Source organism: Ictalurus furcatus, chromosome 20 (assembly GCF_023375685.1).
Source record: "Ictalurus furcatus strain D&B chromosome 20, Billie_1.0, whole genome shotgun sequence".
Lineage (NCBI taxonomy): Eukaryota > Metazoa > Chordata > Actinopteri > Siluriformes > Ictaluridae > Ictalurus > Ictalurus furcatus.
In genome coordinates, this window is record NC_071274.1 from 17,479,948 (window position 1) to 17,501,606 (window position 21,659).

General features: G+C 38.2%; 1 protein-coding gene across 1 annotated transcript in view; it reads right to left on the reverse strand.

Moving 5' to 3' along the window:
- plpp2a (phospholipid phosphatase 2a) overlaps nucleotides 1-21,659 on the reverse strand; it is a 39,652-nt gene that overhangs the window by 16,737 nt on the left and 1,256 nt on the right. The window lies entirely within an intron of this gene.

A 21,659-nucleotide genomic window follows, 5' to 3' on the forward strand; every position in this document is an offset into this window, starting at 1 on the left:
GCCCTTCACTATCATGGCCCCCTGATAATCCCCATCTTTGAATGAATTGGCTACATCACTCTCTCCTCTCCACTAATAGCTGGTGTGTGTGTGTGGTGGCGTTCTGGTGCACTATGGCTGCCGTCACATCATCCAGGTGGATGCTATACACCTGAGGAGGTTGAGGAGACCCCCCCCCCCCATACTATGTAGAGCACTTTGAGTGACTAGAAAGGCACTATATAAATGTAACCCTAACTAACTAACATACCTTTTGATATGCCCATTTTTAGGTAGAGATGAGTTCCCATTGGCACCACTATCAACAGGGAGTCGAATGGTTTAGACCAAACACATTTAAGCTTACAAAGTCAACTCAGAATTTCATTATAAGATAAATCTTGGAAGTTCACATTTGTAATAAAGACTAATATGCAAGTTAAACCATTTTTATCATGATTACTGAGCCTTGGTCCCCAAAAATAGGTTTAAACTTTATTTTATGTTGTGGGTTTTGTGAAAATAAGGACTGACGTATATACATTATAATCTCAAATTCTGTCCATTACTATTATTCTTAGTGAACTAGTGATAAGCCAGAGTTTGTAGCACAGAATTAGTCATGCTTCTGGCTCAGCAATATCAAATTACAGCCAAACCGCAAAAGTTCTACTACAGACATGGACAAATTTCTTGGTACCCTTACAGCTCATTGAAACAATGCTTGATTCCTTCTTAAACATGAAGAAATTAAAAAGCAAGGTCTTATTTATACCAGCATGCCTTTCGTACGTTATAGAATAAAGCAAATAAAAGTGTGAAAAGAGATAAACGATTGCTTGTTCTACAAAGATATTCTAAAATGGCCTGGACAGATTTGTTGGTATCCCTAGTAAAGATTATAAATAATTGGATTATAATGATATTTCAAACCAACGTTTTTTCTTTAATTAGTATCAGACATGTCTTCAAGTCCTTCAGCCTATTTAAATGGAGAAGAGTAGTCAGTCTGCTGTTTGGTATCATCGTGTGCACCAGACTTAACATGGACCACAAAAAGCAAAGGAGAGAGCTCTCTGAGGAGATCAGAAAGAAAATTATAGACAAGCATGTGAAACGTAAAGGCTATAAGACCATCTCCATGCGGCTTGATGTTCCTGCGACTACAGTTGCAAATATTATTAAGAAGTTTAAGGTTCGTGGGACCGTAGCCAACCTCCCTGGACACAAGGGGAAAAAGAACCCCAGATTGAACAGGAGGATAGTGCGAATGGTAGACAAAGAGCCAAGGAAAACCTCCAAAGAAATACAAGCTGAACTCCACAGTGAAGGTACATCAGTTTCTGATCGCACCATCCGTCGCTTTTTGAGCAACAGTGGGCTCAATGGGAGAAGACCCAGGAGGACTCCACTGTTGAAATAAAAACATAAAGGCAAGACTGGAATTTGCTAAAATGCATATTGAGAAGACACAATGCTTCTGGGAGTACGTCCTTTGGACAGATGAGACAAAACTGGAGCTTTTTGGGAAGTCATATCAGCTCTATGTCCACAGACAAAAAAAAAATGAAGCTTTCAAAGAAAAGAACACCATAGCTACTGTGAAACATGGAGGAGGCTCAGTTATGTTTTGGGGCGGTTTTGTGGCGTCTGGCACAGGGTGCCCTGAATCAATGCAGGGCACAATGAAATCTCATGACTATTAAGAAATTCTGGAGCGAATTGTACTGCCCAGTTTTCGAAAGCTCTGTCTCAGTCGCAGGTACTGAGTCCTCCAACAGGATAGTGACCCTAAACACACGGCTAAAAGCACCCAAGAATGGCTAAGAACAAAACATTGGACTACTCTGAACAAAACAAGTGGCCTTCAATGAGCCCTGAGTTGAATCCTATCGAACATCTATGGAAAGAGCTGAAACATGCAGTCTGGAGAAGGCACCCTTCAAACCCGAGACAGCTGGAGCAGTTTGTTCAGGAAGAGTAGGCCAAACTGCCTGCTGACAGGTGCAGAAGTCTCATTGAGAGCTACAGAAATCGCTTGTTTGCAGCGATTGCCTCGAAAGGTCGTACAACAAAATATTAGGTTAAGGGTACCATCATCATTTTTGTCCATGCCGTTTTCATTTGTCTTATTATTTAAAATATTCTGTTAAATCAAAAGCAAAGTCTGATTTGTATTAAATATGGAATAAACAATGACGAATGCTAATTAATTTGTCAGTTTTAAGTTATTTCAGAGAAAATTGTGAGATTCTTCTTTTTTAATGGAAGGGTGCCAACAAATTTGTCCACGCCTGTATCTTTCACCATCTCCTTTCTGCAAACACCCACACAGAGGAGATGGAACGCAGGCCGTGGCTCTAGGTTATTATTGTGATGAGTGATAGGGAGCTGGGCCAACGACCTCTTTGTGTCCATTTGAGCGAAGATACGAGCTGATGGAATAAAAAAACACCCATTATCTCCTGAGCTGTATGCAGTCTCATGTGTGATGAAGTTCAAATCGGGATGCCTTTGAAAAAATAAACAGGCAAGAACTCACAACTGGATGTGCCGCACTTCCTCATGGCCTTTGACTCCGAGCTGCTTTCCCATGGCCCGAAAAGTAGAAGTGAGGAATTATTCATGCGATTTGTCGTTCCAAACCCTGACACTGCCAAAATATACACATCATCACAAGCATATCAGTATGTAACAGCTGCCAGAGAGATTACCCCCCAAAACAGTCCACTGCTGAGGTATCAAGTCCACAAGGCAACTGTGTTTGTCTTGATCTCCGCAGCGTAAAGAAAACGACTTGCATAAACACAGCTTCGTCCACACTTCCCAAGTCCAAGTCTCAGTACAGTGTCATTTCAAACTATAAAAAGTGTTAAACACAGTGCTGCCTCTGGAAAGCCACCTTTCCCAGGGCCTTTCAGAGATAAACTCAATGGTCCAGTGCAATCTTTCAACAGGCTTCTCCACCAGCCAAGCTATTCCAGATATGAACCAAAGATAGGAAGGAAGGAAAGACACAAGATGAGGGCAGAAAGAAAGATAAATACCAGTGTGGTATACCAAACTTTCCATTCAAACGTCCACACAAATCCCTTTTCAATATGGTATGGAATTTTTAAGCATAACTAGTAGCGTCACTGATTTTGAATAGAATTCCCTACAATGAATTGGTAATGGTGAAAAATATTGAAAAATGAAGGCACTAAAAACTATAAGCTGCCGACACCCCATCTTGCATTTTCATGCTGGAAAACCTAAAGAATCCCAAACTTTGAGGTTCCTTCTATAACATATTTTAGTGGGAAATACAGACACTGAAAATTCTCCTACTGCTCGGAGTGACGAAAGTACAAACTGTATGAATTTCACACAAGAATGTAAAACTCAGGCTCCTGTTTCTTTACTTCTCACCATTCTGCTGCTTGTAGGAACAGACCCTATCCTCCTTCTGCAACTTTTTTCACAGCCTGATACGAACCAACTCAAGAATGGACAAGCCAAAGAAAGCAGCCAGGATTGCAGGTCCGATTGCAAAACGCATCTCTCGCAAATGTTGTAATTCAAATCTTGTTAAACAAAGCCCTCTTAAAAGTTTCATATGATTTTACTTATTATGTCCTTTTTCGAAATTGTGCTGTGCTGTTTTTCAGGGACTGTTCCGTGTGGGTGGAAAACCCCCTTTCATGCATTCAGTTTAATGATTAAGTTGATGCAAGATAGGTTTAAACTCAGGTCGATTAATTCAGAGAATTTCCACAGGCATTCAGAAACTGATACGTTACAGGAAACGACAAGCGATACCCTGTAATGTGGCCGAAAAGACTCTAAATAAAATGTCCCTTTTTTTTTTTTTTAACAATGTAATAATCTCATATGATCCTACACTGCCACAATATCCAGTGACATTCACTCCAATTATAATACCAGACCTGATAATCTTTATGCATTTTACATAGGAACTCCTCAATATAACATAACAGAAAACGAGCACGAGTTATCACTCAAAAATACATGAAATACGCCAAAAGAGTAGTCATTTTGTCCCCAGTAAATTTATGAGATGAACCAATCAGCATTATTAATATGGAATGATTTGCACGGGGAAGCCCCGCCCCCATCACCCCATCTCACACCAATGATTTCTGGAAACAGAGAATGTTTGAAATAAAACCCAGCAATGTATATTTGCCATAACTAATATTAGACAAGTAGCTCGTTAACATCAGTTAACTATATTTATTAGGAATGCGACTGAAAAAAAAAATTCAAAAGAGAAGAAAGAATGTAAATTTCAACCTAAAAAGGTAAAAATAAATACATAAATGTGATGCCTACTATGAAGTCAAATCGAACATTTTACAAATAACATTAATGGTAATGATAACAACTAGAAAGTGACTAAATATGCTGTTTCTTTTTCTGCTCTCCTGTGTCATTTAGCATTCACACAAGTTCACACACTTTGAACAGCAGATTAACAGAGAACAATGTCAGCCATGTGGACACTAGACAACTGATTTTATAAAACAACTATATCAAAAATGTACCGTGATGGATTCTTTAAACTGTTTACTGTACATTACTATAGAATGACCTAAATATCCGACACGTCTTTGCAATCGCCACTGCCAGCAAGCATTTCCTGACCACACAGCTGATATTAGCATTATTGTGTCCTCTTTACTCTGCTTAAACCTGATGTGGTGGAAATGCTTGGTTTCTTGTCTTATTTTAGGCTCAGTTCCAGATCGTGATTTTTTTTTTTAAATGGTAAATTGCAAGCAGAGAAAAATCGAAATAATCAAAAGATTATTTTTGAAAAATCAAATGAACAAATCTACAGAAAGCTCAGTGAGCATAGTGTGAACAGAGAGAGGATTCTAATGAGCTGTTAAAACAATGCTGATAGGAAATAAATTGCTCCAAAACACAATACATGGTAATACATTACAAGTGATGCCTCTTGTTTTTCCTGCCTCAAATAATGCATTAATGTCTGTAATAATAATAATAAAATAATAATAATAATAATAATAAAAATAATATCATCATTGCCAAGTTATGCTTTGCTAGTACTTGGCAAGCAAAAGTTGTAAATGCTAATGTTTATATTTTATTATTTATGCAGTTATTTTTTTCTGTCATTTGTATGAAGCTATTACAAGCGTATCCTCAGCTGGGGCACCTGTAAATGCCTTAGTACCCACCCATGAAAAAACACCCAAGAACTACCCCTGTTGTTTTCATATTGTGCTGTTTTCCTACTGTGTGTATCAGACATAAGCCAATTAAACTCATATAAATGTAGTATAACAAAATTTTTCTACGCCATGTATTATAAACTCTTGCGCGGCGAATGGAATAACGGGATCGCCATCAACAAGGACACGTGCAAAGCTACCTTCAAATGTGGCCAAACCGCCAAGCAAACTCGAAAGCCCTTCTTCTTGTGTTTTGATAGAAATGTGAGGATAGTGATGATATGTCGCACACATGCATTATTGAATCAAAATACCAACTCAATCCGGCGTTCCAGAAATCTGGAGGTAGGTTTAAATACTTAATGAACAAGCCAGAGGTGACCGTAAGGAAGGAAAATCTTCCTGAGACTACACGAGGAAGAAACCTTGAAAGGAACCAGACAAAAAAGGGAATCCACTGTCTTCTGAGTGACACCCGATAGTAGGATTATAAATACTTTTAGATCTTCTACACCTGTATACAACAAAAGTAAACCAAACAGTACATTTAGTATGTACAAACTAGTATGAGTATACTGTATACATTGACAATCTTTATGATTACAGCAGCAGTTCTTGGGTATGAATCTACTCTATGCAGGTCAGATTATCCTTGAGCTTTAAGCATAAACTGTTTTTATGTGAGATCATGCATAGCGGCAAAGGGTGAGACACGATTGTGGAAATTTAATTTCCGGGGAAAAAAAAAGTAGAGAATCAGGATGAATATCAGCACAAGCCTGTTAGAGCACTTCTTCAGATTTATCTGGGTTTCTCATTGTATTCCTGTTCTTAATCGCTCACTGAAGCACTACTATAAAAATAAGACAATCATCACACTATCATAACACTGTCCATCCATTGAGTATCCATAATGTTTATCCTACACAGGGTCACGGGGAGCCTGCTGCCTATCCCAGGGAACTCAGGGCACAAGGTGGGGGACACCCTGGACAGGGTGCCAACCCATCACAGGGCACAATCACGCACTGAGGACAATTTGGAAATGCCAGTCAGCCTACAACGCATGTCTTTGGACTGGGGAGGAAACCAAAGTACCCCGGAGGAAACCCCCAAAGCACGGGGAGAACATTCAAACACAGCACACAGGGCGAAGGCAGGATTCAAGCCCACAACTCCGGAGGTGCAAGGCAAACATGCTAACCCCTAAGCCCCCATGCCCCCCCCATTACCCCCCTCCCCACACTATCATTATATTAAGGTACAATATGCATCATAATGCTTTCAATAAACTCAAGGAAGGAGTAGAAAGTCGCTTTTTGTTCTTTACGAAAACTAATTTGTGTGTCCTTTTTGCAACACAAAGACTCTTCGAGTCTTTTTAAAGAACCTCTGTACAACACGAATGACTAAGACTAATGGGCTTACAACAGAAGGGACGTATAAACACTGAGACAAAAGCACGATCAAGGCTATGAAAACACAAAGCGTAGTGATAAATGCTGGGAGAAGAAAGGAAGACCTTGCTTTGACCTGCACCCATTCTTGCCGTCTTTTTGGAGTCCTTCCTTTCTGCACAGAAGCAACTTCAGACAAAGTTTCTCCTTTTCAAAGCTTAAATAAACCATAAGTCCTTAAGTGAGCCTCAAGAAGACAACAGCGGTCAAGTGCATTTTTAGTAAACGAGGGGTCATGTGGACATGAGGAGGATGCAAGTACATCGAGCAACATGCTGACAGCGCATCATTTTGAGAACACTCAGCTGCAGACTGAACTAAAAAGATCTGCACATCTGTATTATACTGTGTTAAAGACCTGGTGCTTTACTTCTGCTCTTGGACTCGTGACTCACTTTCTGGCGTTTTGGATGACCCCACATTGACACACTTCCCAAAAACAGTTTAAGAATATTCTGGTTGAACCCAAGAGAGGACACGATCCCATTTGAGTCAGGTTCTTCTCAAGGCTTCTTCAAAAGAGACATTCCATAGTCACAGAATCATCATAAATTGTCAGAGCTGGTTGAACAGGTGAAGCCAATCGGTCAGGTCAAAGCTCAGATGGCGCATGAAATCTGGAGTATCAAGTCCAGAGGGGGGAAAAATTCCACTGGAACTTAAGTTAAGCAAGAAGCTGTCAAAGACTGGGGTTGGTTCAAGATCTATGTGGGTTCAAACCAAAGAGAGTTTTAAAAAGGCATGCAGTGTTAGCACGGGGTTTGATTCCTGCCTCCGTGCTGTGTGTGTGCGCAGAGTTTACATGTTCTCTTTACATGCTTCAGTTTAATCCAGGTAGTCCAGTCTCCTCCCCCAGTCCAAAGATATACATTGTATGCTGATCGACATTTCCAAATTGTCCGTAGTGTGTGAATGGGTGAGTGTATGTGTGCGACTGTGCCCTGTGATTGGTTGGTACCCTGTCCAGGATGTCCCCAGCCTCATGCCCAGAGTTCTCTGGGACAGGCTCCAGGTGACCCTGAAACTCTGTGTAGGATAAGTGGTACATAAAATGGATGGATAGAACTATGTGGTTAAGAATAAAAACGCAGTCTCATTTAATGCAATTGAAATGGCTTTCAGTATAACAGATATTTGTCAATATTGTCAAAATCATATAATATACAACCTGCATTAAAAAAAAATTCACTAAAATTCAGTGCTGTCTGCTTATCTGTAATTTAGAGCTGCAACAACTAACAGATAAAAATCGATAAAAATTGATTATGAAAATCGCTGTCAATGAATCGTTGTGTCACGGGGCACATTACCTCGGTCCCGAAAACACGCATAAGAGAATACAGGCCAAAATTGTGTCCCAAATGGCATACTATACACTTACACTATGCATTACGTACTCTACCATCTCGTGTATGAATTTTACAAGGGTAATATTATCTCAAATGGAACACTAGCAGGGTTTTTTTGCTAACCGGAAATATAAGCCGTTTCCCAGTAGACGGTGCATGAGCATTTTATATTAAGTATATTGTAGAAGACTGTAACCTGCAAACTTTACAAAGCGGAGCTTGTGTAGTACAGAAGCACGACAGTGATGCACGAGCACGAACTTATGTTTATATCCAAAATGCTCCATTGTGCAAGGGCTTGGGGAAACTGGTGCGAGTTGCTTAAAAGGTTTAATTCACGTTTATTGTCATTATATGCTGTATTTGTGTGCTTGCAGTGTCAATTCTGTCATTTATTAAAACGGGAGAGATCTGTAAGTTATCTATTAGTAACGAGGATGCATTGTAGAGCGGTGAAAAACAGTGTAGCGCAAGTAAGATCTGTAATGTCTAATTAAAACACTACGATCAAAGTAAAGATAAGTAAAACAATATGCCTACAGGCAGTGAGTAACAAACAGTGAAAGCTTTTATTATTATTATTATTATCATTAATTTATGACTATAGTTTAATTATCAGTGTTTTTTGTGCATCCATAAAAAATAATGAGCATATATAATATAATATAAACTTACATGTTTGTATATGTGTACTAGGGATGTCACGAGAACCGATACTTCGGTACCAAGTCGGCACCAACATTCTTAAAGCGTGACGGTACTTGTTTTTCTGCAGTACCGTTGGTACCGTTTCTAATGAATGTACCGGAGTTGCAATTCTTCCGGAACTGAAGGGGGCAGCAAATAGGCACAAGCGTTTTAGTCGGTCCACAAGTGGTGAACAAGAACGCCTACAAGCACACGGGAAAAACTATAGAAGATTAGCTTAGCTTAACCGATGCCATCGTTCCGGTGCAACCGATGCTACCGTTCATTTCAAACAAAGCGAGGAAACACCTGGAATTTGGCGAAGCACTGAAAGACAGTCCTATTTTATGTTTGTTTGAGGCAGCTGGCATTGTGGCCGTGAAACCAGCTAATGTTATGCTCCATGTAATGTTAGCGATAGCCAGTTATTTGTTAATGACGCTAACGCATTGCAATGTTATAAACTACATCCTAATGGGCCACCATGCATCGCCATTCAGCCCGTGTCCTGTCAGCTAAATGCAGCCTAATGTCACTAATAATTATTCAACTGTTCATGCTTTTAATAAATCTTTTGGCCTGCCACCATATCAGCGAATTTAAACTAATGCTTGCATTCAGAGTATAAGGTGTGTGTGTACGGTTAGATTATCAACACCATGCCCTCCAGTTACAGAATAAATCTTTTTAGGAGTGCACCTTAGCACTTGTTATTAGTCATTGTCAGACAGTGTTTGATAACTAAAATATCTCTCTCTCTCTCTCTCTTTGCCAGTATCAGCCAGAGGAGGATGTCCTCCAGGGGTTTTTAATTTTATTAAAAATATATATATTATTATTTATTTATTTTAAACCACACTGTGGTATCGACTTTGCAATCGAGTATCGTGTACTTTTGGTGGTATTGGTACTGACTACTAGATTTTTGGTATCGTGACATCCCTAAAGTGTACATATATATGTATACAAAGTTATAGTCTATAAGTTTATATTTGTAACACTCAGTTTGTGGATTTTATTTTAAATAAACAAAAATGATATCGAAAGTGAATTTTCTTTCTCCAGCCGAATAATCGATTAATCAGTAAAATAATTGGACAATTAATCGATCATGAAAATAATAGTTAGTTGCAGCCCTACTGTAATTTATTCTTGAAATGTTATGATTTAAAACACTATTTCCCAATTTTTCAGTTAATAAAAAAAATTGCTATTTTTATAATGTATAACAGTGAAAAAACTTTTTTTTGCATTGGATTCCTTTCTTCTTGTTGTCTATTGATTTTTATTTCGTTAAAATTACATTATCATTTTTTAAATATATATTTCCTGATTGATTTTTCTCTTTGTTGTAATTATTATTATTTCAATTGCAGGTCAGAACGACGCAGCTGTAACGTCTGCTTTCTGCATGTGTGACTTGTGTTAACCTGCTATTGACCCGAGTCTGTGGTGCAAAACACTTCCTCCAAAATGCTGAGCAATAGAAGAAACTGCTGTGATTAGTAAAAGCTCTCTGATGACCGTCCTCACATTCCGATGGATGATCTGCCTCGGGGGTTAAATGGAAGACATTTGTGTCTGTTATTCTTTAAGGAGGAAACGGTGTTGTCAGACTGAGGATGAATTAAGGGTGAGAACGAGCTCGGCTGGATGATGGAGCAGCACACAACGCCAGATAGGTCATAAATATGGTTCTGAGTTGAACAGCGAGAGAGAGAGAGAGAGAGAGTGAGAGAGAGAGAGAGAGAGAGAGAGAGAGTGGGAGGGAGGGGGGAGAGAGAGAGAGTGGGAGGGAGGGGGGGACAGAGAGAGAGAGAGAGAGAGAGAGAGAGAGCGCGCGCAAGAGAGAGAGAGAGAGAGCGCAAGAGAGAGAGGGGCTGATGAAAGATTGATAAATTTGGCATTTCTGTCTTAGGATATGCATATGCCTTTGAGAGCAAAAAACAAAAAGCTGACTAAAGATAAATAAAATGTCCCTTTTGTCTTACTGTGTGTGAGAGAGCTTGAACGTGTGTGTGTGTTACAGAGAGGGGTGGGGGACAAAAAGCTGACTAAAGATTGATTAAATTTTTTTTTGTGTTTGTGTGTGTGTGTTCGTGTGTGTGTGTGAGAGAGAGAGGGGAACAAAAAGCTGACAGATAAAATCCTTTTTGTGTGCATGGTGTGTGTGTGTATGTGTGTGTGCATAAGAAAAAGACAGATAAAAAGCTGACTAAATATAGATAGAATAGCCTTTTTAGATTTACCGTGTGTGTGTGAGAGAGAGAGAAGTGAACAAAAAGCTGACTAAAGATGAATAAAATAATTTTTTTGTGTGTTTGTGAATGAGTGTGTGTGTGAGAGAGAGAGAGAGAGAGAGAGGAACAAAAAGCTGACAGATAAAATCATTTTGTGTGTGTGGGTGTGTGTGTATGTGTGTGTAAGAAAGAGACATAAAAAGTTGACTAAATGTAGAAAGAATAGCCTTTTTAGATTTCCCGTGTGTGTGTGAGAGAGAGGTGAACAAAAAGCTGACTAAAGATGGATAAAATAATTTTTTGTGTTAGTCTGTGTGTGTGAGTGAGTGAGTGAGAGAGAGTAAGAGACAGATAAAAATCTAACTAAATGTAGATAGAATAGCCTTTTTAGATTTACTGTATGTTTGTGTGTGTGAGTGTGTGTGGGGATGGGTGAGAGAGAGAGAGAGAGAGAGAGAGAGAGAGAGAGAGAGAGAGCTGACTAAAGAGAAATAAAATGGCCTTTTTGTGTTGTGTGTGTGAGAGAGAGAGAGACAGAGAGAGAGAGAGAGAGAGAGAGAGAAAGAAAGAAACAAAAAGCTGACTAAGATGTATAAAACTGCCTTTTTTTTGTCTTACTCTGTGTGTGTGTGTGTGTGTGTGTGTGTGTGTGTGTGTGTGTGTAATGTGTCTATTCCAGAGGGCTGTTCTCAGTTTCTCTCTCATTTCAAATTCAATCTGTTTTTTTTTTTATTTGTTTTTTTTTAAATCTCATAATCACCCTTTTCACCCTTCTACTCTTCTATCTCTGTCCATGCCTGGATCATATTTCCCTTCACCAGGAAATGCAGCAGTTAGATGTTTAACAGGGACTAAAAAGAGGGATCATATTTCCCCTGTTTTGGCATCTCTTCCTTGGCTTGCTGTCAGGTTTAGAATTGATGTTGAAATTCTTATTCATGTATAAGAAGCTCTTTCTGGTCTTGCTCCGCAGTACGTTACTGACCTTCTTCACTCCCTCTCTCCTACCAGAACGCCAAGATCCTGTAATCAACTTCTTCTATCTGTCCCCCGATGTCGTACTGAGACAAAGGGTGATCGAGCCTTTCCTGTGGTTGGTCCCCAACTCTAGAACGGTCGCCCTTTCCGCTCCATCTTTAGCTATTTTATAAATCTTCTCTTAAAACGTATTTTTATTCTTTGTCTTATGATGATATTTAATGTGATATTATACGATGTTTTCTACAGCGCTTTGGATCACCTACTGTTGTCTTTAAACGTGCTTTACAAATAAAAATTGACTTGACTTCACATTTTATTTTCCCCTTTTGTCTATTAGTTCCCGTGTTTACCGCCCCATCTCTCCATCTCAGCCCTTAGTGTACAGCTGATTAGTGGATTACACCGTGGCACAGGGGACCAACAGTCACAGCCTCAAACCACACACACAGTAGGGTCCAAAAGTTTGTGCGCACAACAAAACCAAAACAAAACAAAACTATTTTACACAATCTGTTAATTAAATTCCTGCTTGCACTCCACTTTTCTCCCCTAATTAGATTAGAACTAAATACTGCATTTAAATAGTAACACACACACACACACACACACACACACACACACACACACACACACTTTGTTCATTCCCTGTTGTTTCCAAATGATGAACATCATTAATGCTTTGAATTAAAAAAAAAAAAAAACTTTTTTAGTCTTCTTTGATCACTTTAATAGAAACGGCTGTGCACCTGCTCGTTCGTGCAATTATCTGGTCAGCCAATCAGGTGGCAGCAGGACAATGAATAAAACCATACAGATACAGGTCAAGAGCTTCAGTTAACGCTCACATCAAACATCAGAATGGGGAAATCTGAGGCTACAGAGCTGCTGTTTTAGCCCATCAGAAACAGGCCTCTGCTTTGTGACAATGTCTATTGTTAAAAAGCTCTACACAAATGGTAAATGGCACACTTATATAGCGCTTTTATCCAAAGCGCTTTACACTGTGTCTCATTCACCCATTCACACACACCAATGGTAGCCATGCAAGGCGCTAACTTGCCATCTGGAGCAACTCGGGGTTCAGTGTCTTGCCCAAGGACACTTTGGCATGTAGAGTCACGTGGGCCGGGATTCAAACTGCCAATCCTACGATTAGTGGACAACCCACTCTACCACCTGAGCCCAAAATACAACTGAATTGAATGGAATTAATCATGCCTCTCTATTAATTTACTTTGAAGGAGAATTAAGAAGAAGAAGAGGAAGAAGCGACTTTATTAGTCACATATGCATATCACATATTCGCATATCACAGCTTGTTAGGAAGTTGGGGTGAGAGCGCAGCATCAGCCATGATACAGCACCCCTGGAGCAGAGAGAGTTAAAGGCCTTGCTCAAGGGCCCAACAGTGGCAGCTTGGCAGTTCTGTGGCTTCAACCCCCGACCTTCTGATCACTAGCCCAGAGTTTTATATCACTAGTTTTGTTAAGGCCCCCCCCCATATAACATATCAACAATACATTTAACAATTTAATTTAATTTTAAAAAATGTTAATTGTACTTATTAAAATTTTGAAATTGTACATGGCCATTAACGTCACTATTTTACTTGTCTTAGAAACAAATGTCAAACATATGTGTAAAATATCCTAACGATATTTTTTAAATGATACACCATATGCATAACTATATACAGGTTTGAAAACAAATTGCCAGAAACATAGTATTGATTTTTTTTTTAGCATTTGATGATTATTTTTGTAATGTCTACAAAAATTATTATTATTATTATTATTATTATATTAAAATATCTTTATGAAAAAAAATTATTTAGAAAAAAATTTATTAAAAATATGTAGTTCTGAAAAGGAATCTACAAATTTTTCATTATTTAAACATAAAATCTGTCAAATGTATTAAAAAGAGATCACCATGAGAAAAGTATATTGTGTCACAGCTTATCATGCTACTGATATTACACTCAGTACGTTTACATGGACAAGAATAATCCAATATTAACCCGATTAAGACAATACTCTGATTAAGAAACTACCATGTAAACAGCAATTTTTTATTACCTTAATCCAAACAAGAGAGCACAGCTACGTTCGAAACCACGTACTTACCTACTATATAGGAGGGGAAAAACATGTATTTCTATACTATATACTAGGTAAGTACGCGGTTTGGGACGCAGCCCACGGCTTCAAGCAGTCGTCTATTTGCACGTATAGCATGACAAATAATTAACTGCACTTGAACCTTCGTAAACATTAAAAATAAAACACCCGAAACTGTATACGGTACCATAACGAAGACCAACTGTATGTCGATACGTGAAATTCTGGAGGGAACGTCGGACGGCGTGGCGCGGTGACGTGTGCCGTTAATCGAACTATGTTCTATAACATGTGAAAAGGGAACATGAAAGGAGTATTCTAAAAGCAACTCATGTAAACACCTTAATTCAGAATAAGGTCAGTAATTAGATTACTGCTGTCCATGTAAACGTAGTCACTGTCATATCTCCCAACCCTACGTGTAGTGATTTGAAATGTATAAATCTTTAGTAGGGTAACTTGGCCATAACGGTGGACTCGGTTAATTTACTACCTCATTTGAACTACATGACAACCTTCTGCTCACAGAACCTTATCTCCCAGGTTAGCACTGTGTGTATATACTCACCGGTCACTTTATTCCAAACACCTGTACACCTGCTCACTTATGCAGTAATCTAATCAGCCAATCATGTGGCAGCAGCACGATGCATAAAATCATGCAGATACATGACAAGTGCTTCAGTTAATATTCACATCAAACATCAGAATGGAGGAAAATATGTGAAAAACAGGAAAAAAGTCCATAAACTCTGTGGACCAAAAATTAAAGCGTAAATATTACCGCGAAAGAGAACAATGACTTGATGACTATTTATCCTGTGATGATTTTTAAAAATGAGGAAAAGGAAGGGAGAAGTGTCTAGAAATAAAGGATCTTTGCATGGAAGATAGATTAAACACACAGTAGGCTGTCCAATATGGTTACTTATGAGTGAATCGCCAAGACTCGGTAAGGAAAAAAACACTACGGGACATCCTGTAATGGGAAAAATAATCGACAACAGGGTGATGTGATGCAGCCTGATGTCAAGTCAAGCCACTCTGAAACTTGAACCATTTCTTATAATAAGATTTGCGTTAGTCCTCTTATACCGCAGCAATTTACAATTAACTATTCGTTTTTATTCATTAAAAAAAACACTGTCATAATTTTTGTCCGCTTATAGGTTGTGGAAGGTCCACAAGACAAGTTAGTTTCTGTTATCACTTACATTAAAGCAGCTGTAAATGAAATGAAATAAGAAGGGAGATATGTCTAGAAATAAAGGATAACTGCATGGAAAATAAAATTCTGTAAAAAGCACCATTTACCATGATACAAAATAAAATCTCAAGAAATCGCTGTGGGAAGAGAGCCATTCACACATTCAACGAAAGCATCCACAAGCTTATTGATATGTTTAAGACGTACATATCGTCTTTTTAGATGCGTCTTTAATTGAATTTATCGGGTTGGCTGCACCATGAATAATATTAGATCAAACATATTGTAGAGATAAGAATGTGTCGGTTTAAGTTTTATTTTCATTTATGTGGCGATATTTTTAAAAGTTAACCTCTGAATAACATTCGGAGTTCTGAAGTTCATTCCAACTGGCCGCCATGATGGATTTGCCAGTTTAAACAAACAAAAAGCACTAAAGTCACTCTTGAGGTCAATCAGTACATATTTATTTCCATTTCCTTTCCAACGCACCCGGTCTAATACATGCTGGTATTTCTGAAATTGTAACCATCTAAGATGCAAGATTAAAATTACCTCCCACCCACCAACCCAAAATAAAATAAAATAAATATATAAATTAAGATTCAGAGCACTTACACCCCTGATTCCCACAACACCACAATCTGTACAAATGTTTATTACATGCTGCTGTAATAGCTCTGTAGCTCTGGCCCATACCGCACAAACCAAACTAATAAACCAGACACATCCACAAATATTTGGCTGCGTCTGAGCAGACAGGTACACACAAATTTCCTCAAAGACCTTCTCCAGTGAACACACACGAACGGTTTTGGCTCGACTGAATGTGTGTTGATTTAGGCATGTGGTGAAGCCCATCCACAAACAAAAATGGTTCAAAACAGTGGAAAATCGAATGAGGAGGTAGAACGAAACTAAAAATCACACAATCCCCTGTGCAAGTCTTAACAAGCCTACCTGGTTTATTTGTTTTGTGAAACACACACACACACTACACACACACAGGTGTAGGAGCGTACAGAAACCCTAGACATGGATAAATATATGCTATATGTGGTGCACATACATAGTGTATGTGAACTCCAACTACAACAAAATGTAGCGACTTGTCAGAGATGGGCATCATCACATAGACTGGGCTATCATTTATATTCTGTTACGTCACTTATTATACAACCGCAGAATGCTGACAAGCCTTAGAAGAAAGCAAACACGTGTCTATTACAGAACAAGATTCTGGTACATGAGTTTGACATTAACTTTTTATTATTATTATTATTATTATTATTATTATTAAATACCATCCACATATCTGAGGCAGTTTCACGTTAGGACTCATTCATCAATGTAGTCAATTTGTGTATAAATGTTTTAGTTGGGCAAACTGCACTAAAAAAATTCCATCAGATTTACATAAGATTTTCTTCGTACTCACTCACACATGTTGATCATGCCAATCACGGCACAGACTAACTAACTCCTTTTATAGGGTGCCAATTCTTTTGTCCTAATTGAACGGCTAGTCATATTTGTCATAATTTATGGCTTTGTTCTGGATTGCTTTCTTTCACGTCATTAATATGAAACAACTGCTTTTCAAAAAAAACACAAAAGCGATTTAAACTTGACAATTCAACTTGTATAAAAAGAAAATGCATCACCTAATCACCAGTTATATGATCTGAAGCCTAATTATAGTCATTAGTGAGTGTCAATGTAAAAGGTACATTGTAAAAGGTACACTCTCCTAGGCTAGGAAAATATTTCCAAACAAACTGGATTTTCATGAACATTGGTATCAATTTGTATAAATGGTCCCGTGAATGAGTTACAAATCTATTCGTTCAGATCCAGCTTGATGAATGAAGTCCATTAACTTTTATAAGGGATTAATAACATTAATCAATCAGAAAGAGGCTCATTGTAAACAGAACCGGAGGAGAAATGCTAGGACAAATTGATGCACCAATTATCTCCGGGACAAGACTAGTACAATTCCCAGGAAGCTCATGTGTGAAGAGAAACGGATTGATTACCAGGTCAGCAAAACAGAAGAGTAGAAGGTTTCTGGAAACTGGAGCGATTCAGAAAAGATAAATGGCAAAGGACACGATTTATGTGAGAATCAACAGCAAAGTAATGAGAAGATGCAGATGACTGCACGTTTGCTGGATGATCAGATGTTTGAAATGTAAATCATCAAATACACTGTATGTGAGGTTTGGTATACGGCACAAGACCTGCCTATTTTCATAGAAAAAGACCAATCACATGTCAGCAAACAGGCAAAGATGTCACATTTACCCACCACTAAATGCTTCAAAGAACGCTCTCAAATACTTTTAATGACGCAAACTGTGGAAATCAAGATTCAGAAGCTTGTAGCCAGAAAGGTGCACAAAAGATAGCCAATCAGATGTTCCATAGCCAGTCTGCGGCATATCTGATGTTGGAACTACATACCGTGTAACTGGATTTTCATGGCAAAATACTATTTCAGCATTCCATGTTTTGAGTGTGAACAATCTGGGGCAAATCATGTTCCAACACTGGGGTAATAACAGACTGATTTGACTGGGGTTCTTGGGCACTGAGCCCAGTGCCCCTACGTTTGCACTCAAACATTTATAGGGGTCCACATGGGCATGCAAAGATAACATCTAAGATTCTTTTCAGCTCTTGTAATGTGTACAATACCACAGACACATGCCTCAAGAAAATGGTTTAGATCTCACGATATGACTACGAGTAAGGAAATTAACTACTTAACTACTTAAGTTTTTCGCAGATTGGTGAACCTCTGCCCATCTTTACTTCTGAAAGACTCTGCCTCCCCAAGATACTCTTTTTATACCCAATCATGTTACTGACCTGCTGCCAGTTAACCTGTTTATTTTGATGTCTGCGTGTCAGGGACAAATAAGTCAGTGAAACACGACAGAACATAAGGCGGATAACTCATTCATGAAATACTTTCCAGATCTTAGACCTAATGTTGCTGCTGATGCTGCTTCCGGTACATTCTGGCACTTGGTTCTCTTTTTGGATATTTTACCATTGAGGACTTCTTACCTCACTCGTTGTTCACACCACAACTTCTTTATAACTCAGTTGTGTAAGACTGACAGACAACTACAGCTATCTATAGTAGCTTTGTACAAGTTCTTCAACCATAACCAATGGTGGCTTAGCGGTTAAGGCTCTGGGATACTGGTTACTGAGGGTTCAAGCCACAGCACTGCCAAGCTGCCACTGTTGGGCCCTTGAGCAAGGCCCTTAACCCTCTCTGCTCCAGGGGTGCCGTATCATGGCTGACAGGCTGGGTATGCGAAGAAAACCATTTCACTGTGCTCTATTGTAGTGGTTTTCAAAGTGGGGGCCACAACATTTTTATGTGAAAAATAAATAAATACATGATTTTATATTTATATATATATATATATATATATATATATATATATATATATATATATATATATATATATATATATATATATATATATATATATATATGTATGTGTGTATATATATATATACACACATACATACATACATATATATATACATATATATATATATATATATATATATATATATATATATATATACATATATATATATATATATATATATATATATATATATATATATATATACACACACACACATACATACACACACACACACACACACACACATATATATATATTTTTATGCATTACTATAACATGTTATATATGTATATATGTTATACAATCAATTCCTAATGTAATGTAAAGATGCAATTATTAATAAAAAGGGGGATATATTCGGAAGTCTGTATTTTTAATGTGTTTTAAAGACATCTTGCAAAAGGGGGGCCTCAGTCAGATGTTAATGCCATTTGGGGGAAAGTTTGGGAACCCCTGCTCTACTGTATATGTAACCAATATAAGACAAGTATAAATCAGACTGGGGCCTCGAGACACGAATTCAAGAGGACCACAAAATAAACCACAAACAACCATGTCTAGAGATCTGAATACGATGCACTTGTGGGCTGTTTTAGAGTGGTCTGAACTCATATGCACAAACATGCTGAATGTGCGATCTGCAATCACTTGGATCCACGTACTAAATACCAGCTTGAGAATCTTAATGCTGTAAAGCTTTACTATCTGTTTCAGTTGACACAAAAATGTGGTCTTCTCTGTTGGGCTGCACAATGAATTGTATTTTAAATTTTAAATGACCACAATTTTTAGATTCTTCAGTTGATTTATACAAAACCAAGCCTATTTTGACTCAAAGATTCATTTATAGCCTTACGTAAGGAATAAAACACGATAATTATTGGAAAAATAATCAACAACAGGGTGGAGAGACGGGTAGCAAAGTTGCTTATTTTCTAAAAACGGTGCATACTGAAGTACTTTATTCCTTTTATATTATAATGATCTGCCAGCGATTGAAGTTGTCTGTTAACTAAAGAACATGTCATATTTCTCTTTGTTTATAGTTACATTTAATGATGTGGAATGCCCACTAAACAAGCTAGTTTTCATTTACGTTACAGCAGCTATAAACTATAAAGCACTGATTCTGGAGACTACTTCCAAAAATTGAAATAAAGACTCCTTTCAGAAAACGTCACCATATTAACATTTACACACAGTTTTAAATCTATTTAGCTAAAAAACGCCCACCCAGACATGAAGCGAACGATGACCGGTCATTTTACTGTCCGTCAGGCGCTTGCTTCACATCTGGGTAGGAGTTTTACAGCCAGAATAAGGTAGGATGTGCTTATGTACTGTATGGCATCAAAAGTCTGGCTTGTCACTAATATTGGCCCAATAAGAACGGCATAAAAATGCCAAATATCGGGCCACTAATAGAAACAATGACAATTTCGATAGAGTACATTAATATAAGCCTGCGAAAATGATTCAACACCTTCTAACCAATCAGAAGCGAGAATTCAACAGCACTGTGGCATAAATGTGTACAAGTGTGAACAATATAAAAGAAATGCTTATTTTCTATTACTTTTTCATACGTTCCTCAAGAGTGCTCCGGGTAGTTAAGGGTTCTTAGCGTCCTAAATGGGATCTACATGGAACCTTCTGTAAAAGTTAAACACTGTATTAAACCTTTAACTGATCATTTAACTGTTGGATCAGGGGATCAGTAAGCATTAGAAATGTCTGGCATGGCTATTGCTTATTTAAAAACACACACACACAAAGCGTATAATAAAATGCGTGTTCTTCTGCTCCAGCACACCCACTGTAACCCGCTGAAAGGTTAGATGAGCTGATAAGTTTAGGTAGAGAACAAAAAAAAAAAAAAAAAAAACATTGTACAGACTCATGCTCATAACATGTTGTAAGTATTGAAATACAACTATTTCAGTGTCATACAATTACATGGACAGTGAATCCATGTAATATAAATTCACACTGCCACTTTACATCTGTCCAGAACATCTGTACTGCACTTTAACCCGATTACTGCAACCACGTTTCTATCTTTCTCTCCTCAATAGACATGTCTATTGTATTCAGTCACACCTGTCCGCATGTATTGTATGCTGAATGAGTAAGCTAAAAGCTTTCCTCATACCATGCACTGGTTTACAAGTATAGTGCAGTACAAATGTTTGAAAACCAAAAAGACTTTTAAGACTTGTACAAATTCCGTAACACACTATGCGATAACATCGTCTCCATTGCAGACTATGTGACGAAGATCCTCTAACGATAGACCTGTGATTTAACACCTACTAACGTCTGCTTACGCCACGAATCGGAAAATGCGGCTGCACGAACAGAACCCTTCTTCAAAGTATGCTTGAGGTTATAGGGATATTTCTTCTGTCCATTTGCATGTTTTGTTTACGTTTCGTCATTGCCACTATCCGATGCCGTCTTCCTATTGGTGGATGAGTGTGGTAGCAGCGATCACATCACATTACCTGATCGAAGATCACCAATCTCAAACCTACCATCGAGGAACTCTTTTACGATGTGCGGTGTTTGTCTCAGCACTATCGAGCTGAAAATGTATTACACTAACTTCTTCGTGTTGTCGTAAACTTGTGCAAACTTTTGCACTCAACTGTATCTCTTCTTACTCTGCCAGATCTCTCGATCCTTTTTGGCCCCCCACAATTTTCTAAAACATTAAGGAAAATTTTGGTTCTTCTCGATCCCTCGCACATTTATTCCGCCACATTTCTCTCTTTTTTCCAACTTCGACTGCTTTGAATTGAAGTTGAAGAATGCTGGACAAATATCTGGACTTGGTTGTACAGTGAGAACTTTCAACTGAAATAATTGTGTCCAGGAAACCCGAACATGAGGACTTGGAGAACATATGGTGTGCCTCTGAGGAAACCTGTAGCCTAATGCTACATCTAGAAGACCTAATGAGCACCAGGTTCCAGAACCTTCT